The following is a 23,389-nucleotide window of genomic DNA, read 5'->3' on the forward strand; positions in this document are numbered from 1 at the left end:
CTCCTTTTCCTTAGTGTATGCAGATGGACTCAGCATCCCGCCCGGCTGCCGGTATACATGGGGATTCGCCGACTCATGGTAAGCCATGTTTTGCTTATAATAGGGCTTCCACCCTGCCGGGTGTCGACGCCTTCCGGTTGAGAACACTGGCGGTCACCAGCTACTATCAATTGGCCAGGGTAATCCTGTTCGTTTAAACAATCGGTCAGCTACAGCTTTTGCAAGGAAGATTACTGAATTGCTACACTTCCTGTGGGGGTATATGTACCCGTGCTGACGTCAGATCCGTCTCCAACTGCTAGCACGAGCACACAATACCCATTTGTTTTGAGTCCATCTGCATACACTAAGGAAAAGGAGATTATCAGGTAAGTAATCTCAAGATTCTGTGTATGTTTGTGCCTTTGAAAATTCCATGACTTGCGCGTTAGAGGGGATTTATACACAAAGGCGCATGCCTGCTTAAAACTGGGTGCACATATGTGCACGGTCAGGCTATTCTATAACATGCATACATATACACATGCAAGTTATAAAATGGACATATATCTGGGCACATGCTGACACATTTGATAGTTACTGTCCCTGTTCACACTATCTCAATTTAGTGTGCAGAGGGAGGATAATTTTAAAACATGCATGAGCATGCACATATTCGCAGCTATATCGATTGACGTGCACATGCATAGTGGAAGTGGTGGAGACAAATATAGTATCTGAATTCAAGAAATTATAGGATAAATACAAGGGATCTCTAAGCAAGTAATGAGAATTATAATGCTAAATTTAATTGGATAGATGGACAGATTGGATGGACAGTACAATTTTTTTTCTGCCATCATGTTTCTATATTTCTATATATAAAATACTTGTAAATCTACTCATGTTTACCTATCAAAAAATACACAGCATGTAATTTAAACATATCTGCATAAGTTTTGACATATCTGGCTAAGTGACGACATATCCGACTACGTAGTGCTGTATCGACTTATCTGGCTAAGTAGCACTGTTTAAGACTTATTCAGCTAAGTAAGATAACTGGATAAGCAAATGAAAAAAGCTACATAAGTGGATAAGTAAGATAGACAGATAACTAGCAATCAAAGACGTATCCAGCTATCTTACTTATCCAGCTATATAGTGCTTTTTAAGATTTATCCAGCCAGGTGGCGGCTTAGCTGCCACCTGGCTGGATAAATAAAAAAGTATAAAGATAAATGATGAATATCTGCTAAGCGTATATATTTGTCCTCCAAATTGTAATCATTTACACAAGGAAATTAAACTCACAGATTTTCCTTAGCACTTGTTGGCTTTTAACATATAAATTATCAAATTATATAACATGCTTGCATGAAGGAAATTACCAGTTTTACCAATTAGTTCACCAGTTTGCGCAGTCTGTCTCTACGTTATCAAGACCCCTCTAGTTCTTTCAGCCTGTACTACCCCCAGTTTACCCCACCCATCACAGTCAGAATTTAGCTATAAAGAATTTTATTTTGATTTACACCAGATAATTAGCAGGTGTAAATATGCGCAAGAAACAGCCACATGCGTGTCATGGTTGCAGGTTTTAAACTAGCACTTAATACACGTAAATATTGATCTCGCCCTGAATACCCTTTGCCCTCTTTTTTAAATGAGCACATTGACTTGCGCATGTATGTTTGAATTTTTTAAAATAGATCGTGTATGAATATGTGCTATTTGTGCATGCATGTGCTCATTAGGGGTGTGCATTCGTTTCCTACGTATTAGTAATCCGCAACGTATAGGGCCATATTTGTTGTATTCGTGGGGAAGCAAAACATATTGCGATTCCCCACGAATACAACGAATCTTCGCCGAATTATTCGGCCGTCTAAAGAGGCGAATTTAAACAAACCCCCCAAGACTTACCAAAACTCCCTGGTGGTCCAGCGGTGGGTCCGGGAGCCATCTCCTGCACTCACACCCTCGAGTGCCAGTATTCAAAAATGGCACCGATAGCCTTTGACCTTCTATGTCACAGGGGCTACCGGTGCCATTGGTCAGCCCCTGTCACATGGTAGGAGCAATAGCCTTTGACCTTCTATGTCACAGGGGCTACCGGTGCCATTGGTCAGCCCCTGTCACATGGTAGGAGCAATGGATGGATGGCACCATCTTGTGCTCCTACCATGTGACAGGGGCTGACCAATGGCACCGGTAGCCCCTGTGACATAGAAGGTCAAAGGCTATCGGTGCCATTTTTTAATACTGGCACTCGAGGGTGCGAGTGTAGGAGATGGCTCCCGGACCCCCCGCTGGACCACCAGGGAGTTTTGGTAAGTCTTGGGGTGGGGGGGGGGTTGTAAATTCAATTTTAGCCGGGAAAGGAATAAGAATTAACGCATGTACATATCGGGGGCCCCCCTTGCTGAATGCAACGAATCTGCCCCCCGACGAATCCGAATCCCAAATGCAACATATGGCGTCCCTCTGCACATCCCTAGTGCTCATTTTTATGTACACAACTCTTTTAAAATGTACTTTTCTATGAGTTAGTGCACACTATTACAACTCAGCTAGTACACACGAACCCTTATAGTGCAAACTAAATTGAGATAATGCACACTAAATCAAAATAAGGCGCACTAAACAAAAAACTTAAAAAATGTAAATAAAACCTGACAAAACTAAAAAATAAATAAACAATCCCGAAACAAAAGTTTTTTTGATGCATAGTCCTGGAAAGTAATGAACAACCTGATCATCCAGATATCTTGGGCCATGACCATTAAGTGCTTTGAAGGCTATAAAAGTTTAAATTGGGCCTTAAATGAAACATGGAGTCAATATAGGTTCTTCATAACATGGGTGTAAGTGGTCAAGGCTTTTTCCTTTAAGTGCTTTTATTTACAGTATCAAACAGCATTTCACATTAAAAGAACCAAAACAGGCCAGCTATGTTTTAAGAAGTTGCCTTACCCTGTTTTCTCACATACAGGCCTATCCTGTAAAGTGCGGCCGTGTTTACCCTGCTCCTAAGCCGCTTCTAACTCACGTTTCGGCCGCGTTAGCTCTTCCTGCGATCCCGAATCTCCTTTAACCTACTCCTACCACGTCCTAAATTCCCCGGGTAACCCCTTCCGCCCGCGGCATGCATATTGCATGCAAACGAGCGAATTAGCGCGATATTGCATGCAAACGAGCCAATTAGCTATTCCCCTAGCATCCCGTAACCCGCGCCCCGACTAACGCTACCTTTCCCTGCCGTTTTGTCGCGCGTTTAACCTGCAAATTTACCGCCTACCCTGACCCAGGCGGTAGAGGCATGGGTAAGGGTAGGTGGCAAGCTTTCCCCCAGCCCCCGCTCACCTGCCCCGGCCGCGATCATGGGTGCCGGTCTCCGTGGCAGCCCCAGTCCTCTCCCCTCCTCCAGAAGCCAAAAAAAAAAAAAAAAGCGAAAAAAACGTTGCAGCCCCCCTCCGATGTCCGGACTGGGGCTGCCACGGAGACTGCAACGGCAAAGCGAGTTTTCAGTGTCCCCCCTCCTCTCGGAGCAGGGCGCGAAAAGCCGCCTTGCTCCGGGAGGAGGGGGGACACTGACAGCGGCGAAGCAACGCAGAAGCAACGGCGAAACGACTTTTCAGTGTTCCCCCCCCCCCTCGGAGCAGGGCGCGAAAAGCAGCCTTGCTCCGGGAGGGGGGGGGACACTGACAGCGGCGAAGCTTTCCCCCAGCCCGGACACCGGCAAAACTTGCTGTTTTGCAGCCATGAGCCACGAGCAGGAACGCGAAGATCTGGCTCCGATAGCTCCTCCCGACAAGATGGCCGCCTGCACGGGGAAAGAGTACAATTGGCCGCTCAAGACGTGATGTCGTGATGTCACGTCTTCAGCGGCCAATTGTACTCTTTCCCCGTGCAGGCGGCCATCTTGTCGGGAGGAGCTATCGGAGCCAGATCTTCGCGTTCCTGCTCGTGGCTCATGGCTGCAAAACAGCAAGTTTTGCCGGTGTCCGGGCTGGGGGAAAGCTTCGCCGCTGTCAGTGTCCCCCCCCCTCCCGGAGCAAGGCTGCTTTTCGCTCCCTGCTCCGAGAGGAGGGGGGGGGGACACTGACAGCGGCGAAGCAACTTACTTTTGCACCCGATCGGACCAGACTTCCTGGTATCTGTCATTTCAAATGACACTTGAAATGACAGATACCAGCGTGGCGTGAAGCCTTAGGCCCGCGCACCCAGGATCCTGTATAGGCGCTCTATCCAGTATCCTGGGTTGCGCGGGACTAAGGCTTTTCGGACGCGGCTTACATTTACATATAATTAGGCTTCAGGATCGAGCGGTAGGTGAGCTGCACTGTGCGGGCGGTAACCGCGGGTGCCGTAGGCACTAACGCAGCTCTTCCTACCGCTCGGTACTGGATCACCCTGATAGTTTCCATTTCACAAACAATCTTCCCTCTGAACTCATGTAGTTTCACTTGACAAACAATCAGGTCAGCAATCTTACAGGAGCTGCCTTCTCCTGGAGTTTTGGGGGCCTCTCTAACCATTCTAGGATGAGACACTTAAGGTCCCTTGGACCTTAACCCTTGCTAGACTTAGCTTTAAGGTGGAGTTAATATTGAGCTGGTCCTTAAGCTGTTTTGGGGCTCTTAGGTACATACTATGTCACATACCCTCCCCCTCAGCTCAACCTCTGCAGGGCTAACTCCCTGGCCCAGCAACTCTCTTCACTTTTGCCTCCTCCCACCGACACTTTACCACTAACAGTGTGGACTGGTTTGGGTCTCTTCCATCATCGCTTTATTCGTGGCTTAACCATCTTAGGTTGCTTGAGAGACAGTTTCATGTAATATAGAATGTATATAGCGCACTGTCAGGCTGAGGAATCATTTGTCAGAGGATGTGGTCAAGGCGAATAGCATGGCTGGGTTTAAAAGAGGTTTGGAAAAGTCCATAATGCATTACCAGATATAGTAAGGAAAGCTATTGCTATCTCAGGGACTGAGTAACAGGAATTAGAGGTATTTTATGGGATGTTCCAGGTACTTGTGACCTGGATTGGCCTCTGTTGGAGACAGGATGCTGGGCTCGATGGACCTTGGTCTGACCCAGTATGGCATGTTCTAATGTCAGAAAAAGACGAAATGGTCCATCCTGTCTGCCAGCAAGATTCTTATGGTAGTAACTGCCGTTCTGTGCAGGTTACTCCCATATTTCTGTTGAGGGTAGTAACTGCTGCTCTGTGCAAATTACCCCATTTACTGTTAAGGGTAGTAACTGATGCTACGTGCAGGTTACGCCAACGTTTCTGTTAAGGGTAGGAATTGCTGCTCCATGCAGGTTACACCCAAGCCTTATGTTAAGAAAAGTAATATTTTCAATCAAAAGCAAGAAACTATCAATCCCATAATTAGTTTCATTTTTACGGGGTGAGCAGCCTACATGGTAATTCAGACAGTGCTGCTTGATTCTGTTTTCCTTTTTCACTTGGCCATAGAAACAGACCTGTGCTTTTCCCTAATGTCTGCATATGCATGCTTCAGACTGTAAATGTCAGAGCCCAGCGTTGGCTTTCGTCTTAATCAAATTCCCCTTTTTTCCCTCACCAATGTTGCACTTGCTTCAAAAACATTATGGCTAACTGGTTAAGGTTAATAATTACCAGACCTTCTGTTAAGGGTAGTAACTGCTACTTCGTACATCTTTTTCTTAATTTCCAACATTTACCCTTTAGGGATCCAGAGTGTTTATCCCATGCCCTTTTGAATTCATTTACTGTTTTTGTTCTCACAAACTCTTCCAGAAGGGCATTCCAGGCATCTACCACACTCTTCTTGAAGAAATATTTCCTGATGTTGATTCTGAGTCATCCCTCCTGGAGTTTCATTTCATAACCCCTAGTTCTACAGTTTTCTATCAAACGGAAAAGGGTTGATATTTGTGTTATGAATTCGAAAGTGGACTCTTGTTCCGAGGTAGGGTTAGCGCTGCCAAAGGTAGGTCAACCCTCTTCGGTCTCTACCGTCGGATGGCAAGGCCTGTTGATGAAGATGTTTGGATGAAGGCTTCACCTTGGAAGCTAGTGATTCCCCCCCCCCCCCTCAGGAGGAGCACGTTGGGACACGGCTGCTGAGACTTAGGAGACTCCCTGAAGGGTGAAGATAGTCTGGATGCAGGCGCCTCCTGCAGGTTGTGGGTTCCAGACGGCTGGCGCCTCCAGCAGGTCGTGATCAGTCAGGGAGTATACGTCGTAGGATAGTCCAAATCCGGTCTGAGGGTCGAAGTCCAGAAAGAGGTTGAGAGCCGATCCAGGAGCAGACGGGTGAATGGTCCAAAGCCAATCCAGGAGCAACCAACAGAAGGGTCCAGAGCCAGTCCAAGTCAATACCAGATCACCACCACCGGTCCGAGGGTCAGGAGCCAAAGAGTCAGTCCAACGAGGAGAAGAAGCAGAAGTGGAACGGAGAGCGGATCCAGGAACCCGGAACACAGGAACCAAGTACAGAGTCTCAATACCAAGGCAAAGTCTGAGTATCAGACCTTGCCTTAAATACAGAAACTGGAGGAAGGAGTCCCAGGAGGAGCCATGACAATTTCCTACCATGGCTCCTTTAAATTCTCTCTTCAGCCCCGTGTGCGGCTCCTAGCAGGCTGAGGGGGAGGAGCCAGACCGGCCGAGAACCATGCGGCCGGGCTTGGCAGCGGCCGCGAGGAAGGTGAAGAAGAAGACTGCCTGCCACAGCAGGAGCCTCAGATACTCCTGATACTTCCGGAGAGTTTATTAACGCCGTGGCCGTCGGCCCGACCCTGGTCGCGGCCCGCCGTGGCCGGCGGTCATGACACCTGGCCGTGGCCGGCGTTCCTAACGTGTATCATTAAAACCTTTCAGTTATCTGAAGGTCAGTATCATATCTCCCCTGCACCTGCTCTCTCCCAGGCTAAAAATGTTTAGATCCTTCAATATTGTTATGACCGTCGGTCATAGACGGCTGCGACCGCTGTACTTACTTCCTGCACTGCTCTCCTGCCCTCCCCGGGGCTGCTCACGGCTCGGACTAGCTTTCACCTCCGCGTTCCCCAGGACTCCTCATGGCGACCTGGACGCCGTCGCCTTCTTCTTTGACTTCGGGCCTTCCTAGACACATGTGCACGCCACCAGGCCCTCCTTTCAAGCCTCCTCGGGGGCGTCTCCGGTTGATGACATCATCGGATTTGTGTATTTAAACTCCACTTTCGCCCTTAGGCGACTTGGCAACAAGTTCCGTACGTCTTCGACTACTGCTTCGTGTTCCTGTGACTACGCTTCATGCCTTGGACTTGAACCCTGTCTGGTACCCACTCCTCGGGGCCAGTGCACGCATCGGGGACTTGCTCTCCTTGCCTACCCCGCTTCTTGGGCTGGCTCCGCATCTCCTGGGTTCTAAACTGCAAGGCCTCCCATTCCTCGGGACTACCTCTGGGACACCCCAACTATTCGCGAGTTCTACTAAGGGACTTCCCCACTCCTCGGGGTTGCATCCGTATCCTAAACAGGACTGACTGCGCCTCCCGCTCCTCGGGACCGCGCCTTCGTATTACTGTGATTGCCAGAGCTCCCCCGCTCCTTGGGGTGTAGCGCTCTCCGGCTTCCTTGGGACTTGTGCACTTTCCTGCTTCTTGGGTTTGTGCCTACGAATGACATTGGGACTGCCTACACTTCCTGCTCCTCGGGGCAGTGGTATGTCATCATTAGAGGCTCAGCTTGGGCTTCCCTGTCCTGTGGGCTGGCCTACGGCGTTACATCATCATCCTACGCTGTGCAGCTTCTCCCTTCGGAATTGCCCTCCGGAGTGCCTCCTGATTAGTCAAGCCTCACGCCCCCCTCCTCTGCGGTCTGTCTAGCATTCCTTCCCTTGGGGTCCTTGCCCAGGTATTGCCTCCAGTCTACTCTCACGGGGCTCCTCTCCTGGGGCCGAGGGAACTCTGTTGCCTCACCCAGAGCTCTCCGCTGTCTGACCTCACCTCCCGACGGTGCAGACCTGTCGGGGTCCTTCCCACAGGTAGTAACAACTTGTATCTCAGACCAAGGGCCCACATACCCACAAATCATAACAAATATGATTTGTGGAGGGAGGAGGAATAGCCTAGTGGTTAGAGCACTGGACTGTGGACCAGGAGACCAAGATTCAAGTCCCGCTATCACTCCTTGTGACCTTGGGCAAGTCACTTTACCCTACATTGCCTCAGGTACAAAAAAACTTAGATTGTAAGCCCTCTGGGGATAGAGAAATACCTACAGTACCTGAATGTAAACCGGTGTGATATCTCAATTGAGATGAATGTCGGTATATAAAAAAATAAATAAATAAATAAAAATAAAAAAAATATCTCCTCATAAGTTTTTTCTTATACGGACCCTGCACCATTTTGGTCACCCTTCTCTGGACTGCCTCCGTCCTGTCTCTTTCCTTTTTGAGGTACATGCTCTAGGACTGAACACAGTACTCCAGATATGGTCTCACCAAGAACCATACAAGGGCATTATCAACCCCTTTTTCCTGCTGGTTATTCTTCTTTCTATGCAGCCCAGCATTCTTCTGGCTTTAGCTATCATCTTGTCATTCAAGAAAGTCGGTATATAAAAGCCTTAAATAAATAAATAAATAAATATTGCTTCGCCTCCTTCAGATCTCCATACACTATCACCCCAAGGTCCTTCTCCCAGTCCCTGGAAAAACCTTAGTCTTTCACCCCACAGCACATACAGCTCTTTTGGATTACTGCTCCCCAGATGCATGACTCTGCACTTCTTGGTATTGAATCCCAGCTGCCAAATCTTCGATTAAACTTTCTTAAATCACTTTTCATTGTCTCTACTCCTTCAGGCATATCCACTCTATGGCAAATCTTAGAATTATCCACAAATAGACACATTTTACCTTCTCTCCCTTCTATAAGGTCACTCAAAAGATATTGAACAGAGCCAATCCCAAAACTGATTCTTGTGGCACTCCACTTAACACCAGAGTAGGTTCAATTTACTATTATACATTGACTCCTGTCAGTCTACCAGTTTGTAATGCACTTCACCACCTTGGCGCCCACTTCCAAGCTTCTCATTTTATTCACAAGCCTCTTATGTGGGACCATATCAAAGGCTTTACTGAAATCCTAGTACATCACATCCAGTGTTCTTCCTTGATCCAATTCTCTATATGGTTTCAGATTTGTCTCACAGGATTTCCCCCTGGTGAATCTTTGCTGCATTGGATCTAGCAACTTATCAGATTGTAGATAGTTCACAATTTTTTCTTTCAGCAGTCTCCATTTTCCCACCACAGATGTGAGGCTAACCGGCCTGTAGTTTCTATCCTCCTCTGACCATAACCACTCTTCTCCAATCTCACTACAACACTCCCCTTTCAAGGGATCTATTGAACAGGTCTTTCAGCACTCTGAGTTCCCATAGTATCCTGAGATATATCCCATCCAACCCCATGGCCTTGTCTACTTTCAGTTTTCCTAGCTCTTCCCAAACATTCTGTTCTGTAAAAGGAGTTGTCTACTCCATTCCCATCTATAGTCTTATCAACCAGCAATGGTCCTTCTCCAAGGTTTTTTTTTAGTGAACACCAAACTCCAAACTGAACTATTTGTTTAATATTTCTGCCATTTCTTCATATGTCACTACACATTGCTCCTTGTCATCTTTCAATTTCACTATACCCTATCAGTCCTTTCTTCTTTCTCTGACATATCTGAAAAATGTTTTGTTACCTCTCTTTACCTCTTTGGCAATCTGTTCTTCTTTCTTGATCTTTTGCTTTCTTGATCTTTCTTCATTTCACCAGCAATTATTTTCTGTTTTCCTCTTTTTGGGATCCTTTATTCTCTTTTAGCCTTTATTTTTTTCAGCCATTCCCTTTGAGAACCAAATCTGTTTCTTTTTCCTCATACTTTTGTTTGCTTTTCTAACATCTAGATTTTTTTAGCCTTTGTAATAGCTCTTTATAATTTTGCCCATTGCTGTTCCATCACCTCCATTTTCTCCCAGTGTTCTAGTTCTTCTTCCAGGTATACCCCCCATTTTGAAAAAATCTGTATTTTTGAAATTCAAAACTTGGGACTTTATGAGATATTTAGTCTGGTGATCACTGGTGCTCAGGTGGGCACCTGTCCGAACATTAGAGACATCCCTATTGCTGCGTACTAGGGCAAGTATCATACCCTTCCTCATGGTTTCCATTACCATTTGTTTGAACAGTGCCACTTGAAGGGCATTCACTATCTCTCCACTTCTTGCAGATTCTGCAGAAGGGATATACCAGTCCACATCGGCAGATCAACACTTCTCCTTTATTTCCCACCTTTTGGATATCTTTCACCAGATCTCAGTCCAGGACTTCATTTTGGTTTGGAAGCCTGTACACCATGCCAGAATAAATAGATGAACCATAGTCTTGTTTTAGGATAGCCCATAGTGCTTCTTCCCTACCCCACATCCCTTCATTTCTGTTGCATTTATATTGTTTTGACATAAAGTGCTACCCCTCACCCTTTTCTGTCTTCTCTGTCCTTCCTTAACAAGTTTTAGCCCGGATTGTCTGTATCCCAGCTATGAGACTCTGTAAATCATGTCTCTGTAATGGAAATAAGGTCCATGTCCGCCTCCACCAATAGGGCCTGCAGATCTTGGATTTTGTCCAGGCTATGAGCATTTGTTGTCATAACTTTCCAGCTTCTCTCCCTTGGTTTGCTAATCTTCCTGATCACTTTTTCTGCTCTTTTGCTTAAGCATGGAATGTTGAGCTGATCAATTTTGTTGTTATCTACTCTTGCTTTCTGTATTGCTTGGGGGTGACATTCCAATTTTATTGGCCACTTTCTGACACACCCATCCTGTAATTGAAATGCCTGATGATGTATGACTAGAATTTCTTACTTAGGATATTCTTTCCTGCCAGTTTCAACTGTTGGCCATCCTTATTGTATTGTCTTTTACTATTCAGTACACAACCTAGGCTACAATGTATCCAAATCCATTTTCTTTACATCATGTTTTGAGCCCTGTATTGAGATTTTCTATCTGGCGTATCCTTTCCTTTTCCTTTCCCTTTCCGTGAATAGGTAATATTTCAGGAAAGGCAATATTCTTTACCATGAGTTTAATCTCCTTCCAAAGACACTGGAAATCCTTCTGTACTACTTGGAAACTGTTTCTAGCTGTTACAGCCACTGGTCGCGGGACTCATTTGTAACTGAATCATTTACTTTATTGATGCTCAGATCTTCAGTGCGGTCTGGAGACCACCATGCTTTCTTCATGTAGTGGGATGCCACCAAAGGTCACCGACCTTCCCCACTCATCAGTTGTCTTTAGTTGCATGCGCACCATGCCTGCCTTTAAAAGGCCCACGTTGGGAACCTGAAAAGCCGACGCTTCTTGATGACATCATGCCACTGGTTACTTAAGGCCCAGCCATGTGCGAAAGTACTGCCTCAGCAATGGGTCTCCTGTGTACTAGTTCGTGTTGCTACAGCGTTCTAGTGCTCCAGTGTCTTCCAGCTTGTTCTTGCATTCCTGTCTTCTCCAGCCTTGCTTCAACCAGCCTTCCTCATCTAGCCAGGCTTGTCTTACCCTGTCCATCTCGTCAAGGTTGTTCTGTGTATCTTCATCCACCTTGACCTGACTTCCGGATTCTGACCTCCTGCCTGGACCTGACCACAATTGCCTGTGGCCTTGACCTGATCTCTTGCCTGCCCACCCCTGTCTGCCTCCTGCCCTGACCTTGGCTTGCTCTGACTTCTTTAGTCTGCTGCCTGCCATGACTCCAGCATATCCTCGGACTCTTGCTTTTCAGACAACACTAGGGACCCACCTAAGCCCTGCCAGCTATCAGAACCCAAAATTAGAAAATTATAATTTATCGGATATTTTCCATTGACAAGCAGGCTGAATTAGCCATGCTGAATGGGGTGACATCATCTGGTGGCATGACGCGGAGCTGTCTCTCAAAGTCACAAAGTTTTTTGTATATAGAGCATGGGTGGGTGTTCTTGCACGATTGTAGGTTCCAGAATTCTCTTCAGTTTTTTATCATCTGTGCTTCACATGGATGCAAGAAATTCATACTCTCATCATTTGATTCCTACTCTTTAATTTCATCACTATCATCACCCCCCCCCCCACCCCCCAAAGCACTTTTCAGTGCTACTATGGCTTCTTGACCATCTGGCTTCAAATATTGCTCATGTTGACATATGTCGTCAATCATGGATGGCCATAATTATTGCTACTTGTTCCTAGGCCCAGAGCATGACTAGACTAATTGTAGGGACTGTAACTGCATTTCCCCAAGGGATCAATGACAGAGAGCAGAGAAAATAGCCCAACTCAGGATGGAGACAGAGCCCTCAACATATAGTACTTCCTTAGACAACAGTCTGAGAGAAGATAGAATCCTCCCATACGTCCCCGACTGACAAGGATGACGTTTGCCCCAAGAAATGGTGTACTGAGCCTTCGGAACCATTAGGTAGGCCTCCAGAGCAGAAAGCATTGCACCCTCCTCAGAGGCCCATGACACAGAAAAAGAAACAGGTGCCAAAGCAAAAATTGCCTGGCACGCACAATGTGCCCAAACAACCGGCACCTACCATGCAAAATGTGCAAGCATGTTCTCCACAAATGCCGCATGACACGCAGAAAAAACATTGCGCATCTCAACCAGCGTGCAATGCACACAGCACGACAAACTCATATGGCACGCCCTCCATGACACAAGGCGATCTTTCCCTGATAACACTCAAGAAAAGCATGGCAACCAAAATTATAAAGGGGATGGAACAGTTCCTCTTTGAGGAAAGGCTGAAGAGGTTAGGGCTGTTCAGCTTGGAGAAGAGACGGCTGTGAAAGGATATGATAGAGATCTTTAAGATCATGAGAGGTCTTGAACGAGTAGATGTGAATCGGTTATTTACACTTTCGAATAATAGAAGGAAGTTAGCAAGTAGCACATTTAAGACTAATCGGAGAAAATTCTTTTTCACTCAACGCACAATAAAACTCTGGAATTTGTTGCCAGAGGATGTGGTTAGTGCAGTTAGTGTAGCTGGGTTCAAAAAAGGTTTGGATAAGTTCGTGGAAGAGAAGTCCATTGACTGCTATTAATCAAGTTTACTTAGGGGGAATATCCACTGCCATTAATTGTATCAGTAGCATGGGATCTTCTTAGTGTTTTGGTAATTACCCAGTTCTTGAAGTATACCACCAGAGGTGGCAGTAGTGAGGTAGTCTAGATGTAGCAGTCTCAGGACCCTTGGCAGAGGGGACCTTTCTCACCCCGTTGGTATAGGGGAATTCCGGAGTAGGTTTCCCAGTAAGGCAGTACTGTGGATGAGCTAGATTGAGGGTTAATTACTCACTAGATGGTTGCTGAAAGTATGCGATTCCACCAGGTTGAAGAAGATGGTACAGGCACCGAGGCAGGGAGAGCAGGCCCTCGATGAGCGAGTACCCAGGTTAGCAATTAACCCGAAGGGCAGAGAGAGCTTCCAGCGACAGCACAGAAGCGGCAGAGTAGCTTAGACCGGCCGAGACCAAGACCTTGCTAACTATGAGCTAGCAACATAGTACAGGCTATATACCCGGATGGCGTGACGTCAGTAGAGGGGAACGCCTCCGAGGTTCGCGTCATTGCTGGAATAAAGACATGGGTGGCGTGCGCGCACACACCCTAGTAGGCCCTTGGGAGGAGCGAGGCGGGAGGCAGCACCATAGCCGTTCTGGGGAGGTCGGCTTGTAGACGCGGTGGCAGCCATTTTCTCTAGAGATGCGGGAGGAGCCGTGAACAAAGTGAGGCAAACAGGGCAAAGCCATCTAGCACCGACGGATGCAACAGTATCCCCGTTCAAAGGGCATCCTCTGGACTTCCTACTTGGACTTGGTTTCTGAGGATGCATCTTGTGGAAATCTTGTAGCATCTCTTTATCCAGTATATTAGCCAAAGGTGTCCAAGAATTATCTTCAGGTCCATAACCTTTCCATGACAGGAGGTATTCCCATACTCTTCCTCTTTTTCTTACGTTAAGGACAGCATCTACCTTGTACTTGATGTCTTCTGCATGTGTTGATGTAGATTCAGGTGTCTTGTTGGAGAACTCACTAAGGATCAATGGCTTCAATAGTGAGACATGGAACGCATTATGAATCTTCAATGTAGGTGGTGGATTCAGACTATAGGTGAGATTGCCTAATCATCGGAGAATGGGAAATGGTCCAACGAAGCGTGGAGCGAAGCAAGCTGAAGGTATATGCGGGAGGAGCCATGAACAAGGTGAGGCAAATGGGGCGAAGCCGTCTAGCACCGATGGACGCAACAGACCTTACAGCAACAGGGATTTGCCTTCAAGCCCCAGAACCAATCAGCTTGATTATTCCCATTGCAAGACTTCTGGGTTTTGACCCCAGATTTTGGTTCCCAAGGGAGATGCTCTTCCACTATCACCGGGGCAAAAATCACAACAAGCAGTAGAACAGATAACATATTGTGAAAAGGTTTTTCTCCAATCTATTTCCTCAAGTACCTCCTCCATCTTTTCCACTGGCATATCCCAATGTTCAGCCAGTTGAAATGCCTTGTGCTTCACCTCTCCTCCTCTATCATCATCATCTTTGGGTCCAGTCTCGCCTCTGCATGAAGAATTACCTTCTCCTACCAAACCATCAGAGGAACAGATACCACATAATTCGGCAGTAGTCGAATTGGCAATGAAAAAAGCAAAAAAGGCAAGACTACATTCAAATACACCATCAGGTAAAGACCACAGATTACTTGACAACTTCAGTAAAATAGTCTTCCAAGGCTCCATGTAGAAGACAAGAATTGAAAATTATCATTTCTACATGGTCCAGTATTTTTATGTGTGTACAAAATCTAAAATTATATATCAGGTCAGCATCTGGTGAGCAGATTACACCTCACCCTTTTTATGATTTGGAGGAAGGCCTGCAACACTTGCTCAGTGTATGAGGGGTCTGGTACTTCAGCTAGAATATCGGCAGCTTCTATAGGTGTTAAAAGAATGGCTTGGTTGAGCGCAAGTGGCAGGGAGGATATCCTTGAGAAGCTTGCTGATCTCCCTTGTTTAGGGGATCATCTGTTTGGTGAGAAGTTGAGGGAAACAGTAGCTCACTAAAAGAGCAGAATTTAGTAGTCCAATGACTCTCAACTCAAAGCAACCCAGAAGGCAGTAACCGGTGTTACTTCCCTTAGTTTAAATATCCATATTACCCTCGTAGACAGCACTGGGCATACCAACAACCGAGACAGCAACAACAAATATATCGTCAACCCAATCGACGCACGCAAAATTCTCAGTCGTGATCTCCCTCAAAGCAACAGCAAGGATTTTAGCCAATCCATTGTCACAGCCACAAATTCCTGTCAGAGGCAAAATTCAGAACTTCCTACAGTCCTGGATAAACATAACCACAGAGCAGTGAGTCTTGAAAATTATTCATACAGGTTGCTATCTCAGTTTTCAACACCAATTAAATGTACCCCATCCAACACTTCCACCAATGAATCCTGACCATATAACAAATCTAAGGCAAGAAGTAAACAAATTACTCCAACAAAATGGAGATACCAACCCAGGATTACAACAAGGAATACTACTCTTGTTACTTCCTCATCCCCAAGAAAATTGGGCAAAGATCTCCCAATCCCAACAGGATTGGGAGATCTTTGCCCAATCCTTAATTGAAGAGCACTAAACAAGCATCTGCATTGAGAAAAATTCAAAATGCCATCCATGTTACCTTTATCCAACCCAACAACTAGATATGCTCCTTCAACCTCAAGGATGCATATGCACGCACACTGATCCACCCTTCCTATTGGCGCTATCTCTGTTTCAGAGTTGGACAAATTCACTACCAATATTTTCAACTGCTTCGAAAATGTTTACAAAATGTCTAGCAATGGCTGTGGCACATCATTGTCGTATCGGGATATGCCTCTTTTCTTACCTTGACGATTGGTTAACAGTGGCTCCAGACTGTCGTGGGTCTCTGAAAATAAGAATGCTTAAAACCACTAGCTGTAGAGAAAAGTTTTTATTAAATGCTATAAAATAAGAAGACCTTATGGAGAGGTAGAGTGCCTTGCAAGGCATTAGTATAAATTCCCTTTCAAATGATTTAATGATAGTACAGCATTATATAGAATTTCAGTTGTATATTTCCAACCCCTAAACTAGGTTACATAATTGTCAAAATTTATATGATTGGCTTTCTATTATATACAAATAATCTGAATGGTCATATGGTAATTTAATTCTTGTTTTGCATGTAAATGTTTTCTTGGAATTTCCCAGTATTTTCAACTTTGTGTTTGTTCTAAGAATATTTTCTATAATCTTAGATGGAATGTCAATTGTTCTTGTTCTTGTTTTTGTTCTAGATATATTTCTATAATCTTAGAAAGTAAATTGATCTCATCCCTGTTTTAAGATGGAATTTCAAATAACCTCATATCAGTTCAAAATGTTCTACAACCTTATACCTTAGCATCTTTAGCTTATACCATCTGTCTGTCGATACAAACAACTACAACATTTCAATACAAATGTCATGTCACAATGTTATGCTTATTAGCAATTATAATTATGATCAAAAATTAAAAACTTAGGAGAACAGGAATAATGACTTCTTGTGTGACATGTCAAAACATTTTTTCACTGAGACTAAGGGCCTATGACCACCCACATGAAGACGAACACATATTATGTGCACACCCAGAAGCAATGATTTACTGCTTAGAAGATTTGGGGTTTCTCATCAACTATGAAAAATTGATGCTGAAACCAATGCAACAACTCCAATTCATAGGAGCACAAATAGACTCCATCAGATCCAAAGCTTATCTCCCTCACAAAAGGGCTCTAAAACCTCAAATCATAGGGAAAAGACTTCTGCAATGTAAACCAATGGCACTTTGCTCTCTTCTAGTGATACTGTGTCATATGGCAGCTTCCATACATGTGGTTCCCTTAAGACTCCACATGTGCCACTTGCAGTGGGGCCTAAAAAGCCAATGGTGCCAATTCCTTCAGCCACTATCAACACTTTCAAATAACTCACTCAGTGGCAGTGACATTCACTAGTGGCTACAATGAAACATATTGGAAAAGGGTTGTCCTTTACACCCACTTCCATACCAGCTGATCCTAATAACAGATGCTTCTACACTGGGGTGGGGAGCTTACCTACTCTAATACAAACAACAGGACCTTTGGAATCGTGAAGAATGCTTCTACTCTATCAGTCTATTGGAGCTCAGGGTCATGCAAAACACTCTCAAGGCATTCAAACACCTCCTCTCGGGAATGGCCTTGATGATTCACACAGACAACCTGGTTACCATGTTCTATATCTATAAACATGGAGACACCGGTTCATGGCCTGTGTGCATAGAAGCTTTACAAATACAGAACTGGACTTTTCAGGCCAAGGTGAATGTGGAGACAGACTGCCTCAGCAGGATATTTTGCCTATATTAATTGTTTCCAGCCCAGGCCTTAACTGACAACATATTCATGTGAATGGGTCAACCCTGGATAGACCTCTTTGCCATGGAGGGCAAAAAAAAGGTTCAATGGTTCTGTTCAGTTCGACCAAGCCTCCACCGAGAAGCACCAGATGCATTCCTATTATCCTGGAAGAATGCATTTCCTTCTCTGCCGCTAATTTCCCAGAAGGTGTAGAAGTACATAAAGAATCAGACCAAAATGATTCTTATAGCCCCAGCGTGGCCCAAGCAACCATGGTATGCATATCTAGTACAGCACTCAGCCTCCCCTCCGCAACACCTCAGGGGGCAGCCCAGAACTATTGATGCAGGAAAAGGTGTCCCTCCACCCAATAAATGCGAACCTAAATCTAACATAGATAAGAACATAAGAAAATGCCATACTGGGTCAGACCAAGGGTCCATCAAGCCCAGCATCCTGTTTCCAACAGTGGCCAATCCAGGCCATAAGAACCTGGCAAGTACCCAAAAACTAAGTCTATTCCATGTTACCATTGCTAATGGCAGTGGCTATTCTCTAAGTGAACTTAATAGCAGGTAATGGACTTCTCCTCCAAGAACTTATCCAATCCTTTTTTAAACACAGCTATACTAACTGCACTAACCACATCCTCTAGCAACAAATTCCAGAGTTTAATTGTGCGTTGAGTAAATAAGAACTTTTTCCGATTAGTTTTAAATGTGCCCCATGCTAACTTCATGGAGTGCCCCCTAGTCTTTCTACTATCCGAAAGAGTAAATAACCGATTCACATCTACCCGTTCTAGACCTCTCATAATTTTAAATATCTCTATCATATCCCCCCTCAGCCGTCTCTTCTCCAAGCTGAAAAGTCCTAACATCTTTATTCTTTCCTCATAGGGGAGCTGTTCCATTCCCCTTATCATTTTGGTAGCCCTTCTCTGTACCTTCTCCATCGCAATTATATCTTTTTTGAGATGCGGCGACAAGAATTGTACACAGTATTCAAGGTGCGGTCTCACCATGGAGCGATACAGAGGCATTATGACATTTTCCGTTTTATTCACCATTCCCTTTCTAATAATTCCCAACATTGTTTGCTTTTTTGACTGCCGCAGCACACTGAACCGACGATTTCAATGTGTTATCCACTATGACGCCTAGATATCTTTCTTGGGTTGTAGCACCTAATATGGAACCCAACATTGTGTAATTATAGCATGGGTTATTTTTCCCTATATGCATCACCTTGCACTTATCCACATTAAATTTCATCTGCCATTTGGATGCCCAATTTTCCAGTCTCACAAGGTCTTCCTGCAATTTATCACAATCTGCTTGTGATTTAACTACTCTGAACAATTTTGTGTCATCTGCAAATTTGATTATCTCACTCGTCGTATTTCTTTCCAGATCATTTATAAATATATTGAAAAGTAAGGGTCCCAATACAGATCCCTGAGGCACTCCACTGCCCACTCTCTTCCACTGAGAAAATTGTCCATTTAATCCTACTCTCTGTTTCCTGTCTTTTAGCCAGTTTGCAGTCCACGAAAGGACATCGCCACCTATCCCATGACTTTTTACTTTTCCTAGAAGCCTCTCATGAGGAACTTTGTCAAACGCCTTCTGAAAATCCAAGTATACTACATCTACCGGTTCACCTTTATCCACATGTTTATTAACTCCTTCAAAAAAGTGAAGCAGATTTGTGAGGCAAGACTTGCCCTAGGTAAAGCCATGCTGACTTTGTTCCATTAAACCATGTCTTTCTATATGTTCTGTGATTTTGATGTTTAGAACACTTTCCACTATTTTTCCTGGCCCTGAAGTCAGGCTAACTGGTCTGTAGTTTCCCGGATCGCTCCTGGAGCCCTTTTTAAATATTGGGGATACATTTGCTATCCTCCAGTCTTCAGGTACAATGGATGATTTTAATGATAGGTTACAAAGTTTTACTAATAGGTCTGAAATTTCATTTTTTAGTTCCTTCAGAATACCATCTGGTCCAGGTGATTTACTACTCGTCAGTTTGTCAATCAGGCCTACCACATCTTCTAGGTTCACTGTGATTTGATTCAGTCCATCTGAGTCATTACCCATGAAAACCTTCCCCAACATCCTCTTCAGTAAACACTGAAGCAAAGAAATCATTTAATCTTTCTGCGATGGCCTTATCTTCTCTAAGTGCCCCTTTAACCCCTTGATCATCTAACGGTCCAACTGACTCCCTCACAGGCTTTCTGCTTCGGATATATTTAAAAAGTTTTTACTGTGTGTGTTTGCCTCTACATCCAACTTCTTTTCAAATTCTCTCTTAGCCTGTCTTATCAATGTCTTATATTTAACTTGCTAACGTTTATGCTTTATCCTATTTTCTTCTGTTGGATCCTTCTTCCAGTTTTTGAATGAAGATCTTTTGGCTAAAATAGCTTCTTTCACCTCCCTTTTTAACCATACTGGTAATCGTTTTGCCTTCTTTCCACCTTTCTTAATGTGTGGAATACATCTAGACTGTGCTTCTAGAATGGTATTTTTTAACAATGACCACGCCTCTTGGACATTTTTTACTTTTGTAGCTGCTCCTTTCAGTTTTTTTCTAACAATTTTTCTCATTTTATCAAAGTTTCCCTTTTGAAAGTTTAGCATGAGAGCCTTGGATTTGCACACTGTTCCTCTTCCAGTCATTAAATCAAATTTGATCATATTATGATCACTATTGCCAAGCGGCCCCACCACCATTACCTCTCTCACCAAATCCTGTGCTCCACTGAGAATTAGATCTAAAATTGCTCCCTCTCTCATCGGTTCCTGAACCAATTGCTCCATAAAGCTATCATTTATTCCATCCAGGAACTTTATCTCTCTAGCGTGTCCCAATGAATCATTTACCCAGTCAATATTGGGGTAATTGAAGTCTCCCATTATTACTGCACTACCAATTTGGTTAGCTTCCCTAATATCTCTTAGCATTTCACTGTCCGTCTCACCATCTTGACCAGGTGGACGGTAGTATACCTCTATCACTATAGTCTTCCCCGACACACAAGGGATTTCTACCCATAAAGATTCAATTTTGTATTTAGTCTCATGCAGGATATTTATCCTGTTGGACTCTATGCCATCCTGGACATAAAGCGCCATACCTCCTCCTGGGTGCTCCTCTCTGTCATTGCGATATAATTTGTACCCCGGTATAGCACTGTCCCATTGGTTATTCTCTTTCCACCATGTCTCTGAGATGCCAATTAAGTCTATGTCATCATTCACTGCTATACATTCTAATTCTCCCATCTTACTTCTTAGACTTCTGGCATTAGCATACAAACATTTCAAAGTTTGTTTTTTATTTGTATTTTCATTCTGCTTTTTAATTGATAGGAATAAGTTAGAATTTTTTTTAGCTCAGGTGAGTTTTTAGTTACAGGCACTTGGACTACTTTTCTAATTATTGGAACCTCACTGTCGGGATGCCCTAATTCTAATGCATTATTAGTATCCTTTGAAGATACCTCTCTCCGAACCATGCACTGCTGAATGACTGTCGGCTTTCCCCTTTGTTCTAGTTTAAAAGCTGCTCTATCTCCTTTTTAAAGGTTAGCGCCAGCAGTCTGGTTCCACCCTGGTTAAGGTGGAGCCCATCCCTTCGGAAGAGACTCCCCCTTCCCCAAAAGGTTCCCCAGTTCCTAACAAAACTGAATCCCTCTTCCTTGCACCAGCGTCTCATCCACGCATTGAGACTCCGGAGCTCTGCCTGCCTCTGGTGACCTGTGCGTGGAACAGGGAGCATTTCAGAGAATGCTACCCTGGCGGTTCTGGATTTAAGCTTTCTACCTAAGAGCCTAAATTTGGCTTCCAGAACCTCCCTCCCACATTTTCCTATTTCATTGGTGCCCACATGTACCACGACAGCTGGCTCCTCCCCAGCACTGTCTAAAATCCTATCTGGGTGACGCTTGAGGTCCTCCACCTTCTCACCAGGTAGGCATGTTACCAGGCGATCCTCACACCCACCAGCCACCCAGCTCTCTACATTCCTAATAATTGAATCAACAACTATGACGGCCGACCTAACCCTTTCCTCCTCGGCAGTAGGCCTTGGGGAGATATCCTCAATGCGATAGGACAGGTTTTTGTACACTGGAACCTTCCAAATTCCATCCAAGAAGTCCTTCTGACTGCAAGAAAAACATCCACTCGCTTTAATTATGTATTTAAGAGGCATCACTACTCTACTTGGTACATGCAACATTCTCTATACCTGTTCACATGTGATCTTAGATACTCTCTTACCTATACTATCTCTCTCTTACCAGCCTAGCTACCACTTCCGTACAAATACAATTAAGTGTCATAGCAGCTTACCATAACCAAGAGAATTGAGTTCCAATCTCCACACACCCACTAATTTCCCACTTCATGAGGGGACGTCTATATCTGCGACCTCCGGTTCATTGTCCCCCTGTTCCTTTGGACATCAACATAGTCCTAACTTCTCTCAAGATACCTCCATTTGAGCTGTAGGGTTCGGTCTCACTGAAATTACTCATTTGGAAAGTGAGTTCTTGTTTGTAGTAACCTCTGAACAAAGAATAGGTGGAGACCTCCTGGAGGGAACTGTCCATCGCTTCACAATTTACACGTACTATAAGAACCTCCAGTACCTTCAGCAAACTCAGAGGTTGAATTCCCGGCAAGCAAGATGGTTGCTATTTTTCAACTGGTTTAACGTTTTGCTCAAATATCACCCTTCTGAAAAAAATCTTCAAGCTGGTGCTCTCTCACACTCCTCTGAGGTATCCGATACACAAGAGTCTCCATGACATAACGTCGATCCAGCTAAAATCCTCACAGCAACTGCTGTTCTGGCACCCCCAGGAAAAACTGTGGTACCTAAGCATCTGCAAGAGAAGGTTTTTCATTGTGCCCATAACTCTAGCTCCCTGTTGGCAGTACACCCAGATGCCCAGAAAACCCTAGACTTTCTGTCCTAGTCCCAAGTAACTCAAAATGTCCAACAGTATGTCGAGTCCTGTCCTAACTGGATAGGACAAACCTTTTCACTTTTGACCTTTGAGGGCTTTTAGAGTCATTGCCCAGTCCCTTCTGGGAGGTACCAACTATGTCACAGTCAAGGAACTCATACTCCATGACAGGGAAGGTGGTAGTGGAAGAGTGAAGAGTGGCAGGGAACAGGCATAACTGAGAATGCTCTGGGTTTGACATTAAATAGTATAAATTATATTCCAAAGTCTACATCTGTATCCCAGAATCTGTATGACTCAGGTATCAATGGTGATCGGTGTAAAAGGGATTCTTTATTGGTATTAGCCCGACTCTGGACGAGTTTCGCTCTTGCAGAAGCTGCCTCAGGGGCTACTGTACCAACGGTTGCTTGTGTAATCTCATATAAATAATATGGAAACTTCACACCAAATCAATTGGAATTATAGTAAGTTGATTCTACATGGAACAAACAGAACGTCCGTTCGACTTCGTGAGCAAGTTAAATACTGCACTGAGAGTGGCTTTTTTCAAAATATACACTGCTACACTAATAAGGACGTTCTGTTTGTTCCATGTAGAATCAACTTACTATAATTCCAATTGATTTGGTGTGCAGTTTCCATATTATTTATGTGAGATTACACAAGCAACCGTTGGTACAGTAGCCCCTGAGGCAGCTCTTGCGAGAGCGAAACTCGTCCAGAGTCGGGCTAACACCAATAAAGAATCCCTTTTAAACCGATCACCATTGTCCATCCTGCTCTTCAGCATAATTGATTGGCTTCCGATTTGTTTTCTGGACTCAGGTATCACAGTCAGATTTTAAAAACAGGTCATCTCATTTTTATGTTATAATATTACTGATAATTTTTTTT

At 44.5% G+C, this 23,389-nt stretch overlaps 1 protein-coding gene across 1 annotated transcript in view; it reads left to right on the forward strand.

Moving 5' to 3' along the window:
• CPT1A (carnitine palmitoyltransferase 1A) overlaps positions 1–23,389 on the forward strand; it is a 939,552-nt gene that overhangs the window by 423,466 nt on the left and 492,697 nt on the right.

The sequence above is a fragment of the Rhinatrema bivittatum genome, chromosome 17, assembly GCF_901001135.1.
Source record: "Rhinatrema bivittatum chromosome 17, aRhiBiv1.1, whole genome shotgun sequence".
Lineage (NCBI taxonomy): Eukaryota > Metazoa > Chordata > Amphibia > Gymnophiona > Rhinatrematidae > Rhinatrema > Rhinatrema bivittatum.